Consider the following 2519-nt stretch of genomic DNA (forward strand, 5'->3'; position numbering starts at 1 on the left):
AGTACTGATTTTGAAAACTAATAATTTAAAACCGCCACATACACACAAAAAACCCCAAATGGCCCACAGAACATTCTCCTTTCCTTCTGAAGGTTTTATGATGCACTGTTAACATTAACCAGTCTTGTGCTATTAAACTTAAATGGCTAATTGACACAGTTCTGAGACTGTACTTCCACCGATTAAGACTGGGGCAGCAGCCATTGGGCATAATATTCATTTAGCCCCCTGAGCTTTCTGGGCAGACTTGGTGACCTTGCCAGCTCCAGCTGACTTCTTGTCCACTGCTTTGACAACACCCACAGCAACCATCTGGCTCATGTCAGAAACAGCAAAACGGCCCAGAGGAGGATAGTCAGAGAAACTCTCAACATGCATAGGCTTGCCTGGACCCATATCAATGATGGCAGCATCATGAGAGTTCAAGACCTGGGGCCATCTTCCAGCTTGTTTCCAGAGCAATGATCAATCTTTTCCTTGAGCTCAGCACACTTGCAAGCAATGTGAGCTGTGTGACAATTTAGCACAGGTGCCTATCCAGCACTGATTTGGCCTGGATGATTCAGGATAATCACCTGAGCCATGAAGCCACCTGCTTCCATTAGTGGGTCGTTTTTGCTGTCACCAGCCACACTGTCCCAAGGAACATCTTTGACAGATACATTCTTGACATTGAAGCCCACATTGTCCCCAGGAAGAGCCTCACTCAAGGTGTCATGGTGTATTTCAATAGACTTTACTTCAGTTGTAACACTGACTGGAGAAAACGTGACCACCATGCTGGGTTTAAGAATACCAGTCTCTACTTGGCCCACAGGGACCGTATCAATACCACCCATTCTGTAGATGTCTTAGAGGGGCAGACGCAAGGGCTTGTCAGTTGGACCAGTTGGCAACAGAATGCAATCCAGAGCTTCAAGCAGCGTGGTTGCACTGGCTTTGCCATCTTTATGGGTGACTTTTCATCCCTTGAACCAAGGTTATGTTAGCACTTGGCTCTAGCATGTGTCACCATTCCATCCAGAACGTGGCACAAATGCTACTGTGTTGGGATTGTAGCCAATTTTCTTAACGTAGGTGCTGACTTCCTTAATGATTTTCTCATATCTCTTCTGGCCGTAGGGTGGTTCATGGAATCCACTTAGTTAACACTAACAATTAGTTGTGTCAGACCCAGTGTGTAAGCCAGAAGGGCATGCTCACAGGTCTCCCATTCTGGGATTCCCTTGTAATCAATTTCTATCAAATTAAGAAGATACATGTGACAAAGAAACCCTTAACATTCTCCTCAGCTTGACTAAACTTTAAACAGTCTTCTTGCCGACCAAAAAAACTTCCCTTTTTGTAGAGCATTTACTTTAGAAAACTGGTAAATTCTTTCTCTCCCCCTTTGAGGTATATGCAGATTTTTAAAAATTATCTTGCCAGTACTGTGATCCAGGACTGTCTTTATCAAGAATTTGGGAGAAATTCCTTTGAACCGTAATCACCAAGGAAGATTAGAACCTGTATCACACATCTCTGTTAAGAAAGTAGGAGCCTAATTTCTGTGGGTACCAGAGAGCAAGACTACTCATAGAGAAAATCATTTGCAAACTCAGGAAAAATTCAACGTGGTGGACACATTCCACTAGTTAACCTCCCCTATTCTTTATACTAACTCACCCTAGTGCCAAGGGGTGGGGGGAGGAGACAGAGGGAGAGAGAAGACAGAGAGAGACAGAGAGGGGGGAGAGAAGACAAGTTTCTCACCTTTTGTTTCAATGGAACTGAGCCAGACTGAGTTCTGGACCCTTTCCGTTATTGCAATATTCTTGAATAAAGCCTTCCTTGCCTATTTAACTTTGTCCAATGTAGTGTTTGCTTTGACACATGCATCCACATTTTGCATTTTCATAAGAAAACACAGTCATCATTCATTCATCATTCCTTGATTCAGAACAATAATTTATTCATTAAGCCCATGAATGTGTGTTTGATGTCTGGTACATGCAAGAGTCCTTCAAGTGCTGGGATTAAAAGATGAAATACTCTTGCTCCTTATATTTCAATGGCCAGAAATCTTTAAATTTCATTTATAAAGTACACATGGGAAGTAAAGATTCCTTCGGGAGAAAAAGACTACCCAACTTGGAGCCTCATGATTTACTCAGGAGTTTTTCATTTGTTTATTTTGATTTATTTATCTTGTTTGCTTGTTTGTTTTTGCTTGTTTATCTTCTCTAAGCTGGAAGCCTGAAAAGGCCCCAAACCCTCTTCACAAAGCTGCAAACAGAAATTTCAGAATGCTGGGTTTTTTTACAATGATTTTAATGTCAGAAGAAGAGAGGAGCTTTTATCCAATTCTTTTTGTAGTCATTTAATTATTTGCTTCATTTATATTCCTTTCAGATATGAGCATGTAAACACAATGCTGAATAGGTGGTTTGTCTTTCTGCTCATCACTTCGTGGACAGGGAAATCTAATTTAAGCTTTATGTGTAAGCTGCTGATGGAAGAGCAGTATGTTATCCCCAAAT

General features: G+C 41.5%; 1 pseudogene; it reads right to left on the minus strand.

Annotated features, from left to right (window-relative positions):
• Positions 1-216: 216 nt before the first annotated feature.
• On the minus strand, positions 217-1261 carry LOC118541856 (elongation factor 1-alpha 1 pseudogene; annotated as a pseudogene).
• Positions 1262-2519: the final 1258 nt, after the last annotated feature.

The sequence above is a fragment of the Halichoerus grypus genome, chromosome 11 (genome assembly GCF_964656455.1).
Source record: "Halichoerus grypus chromosome 11, mHalGry1.hap1.1, whole genome shotgun sequence".
Classification (NCBI taxonomy): domain Eukaryota; kingdom Metazoa; phylum Chordata; class Mammalia; order Carnivora; family Phocidae; genus Halichoerus; species Halichoerus grypus.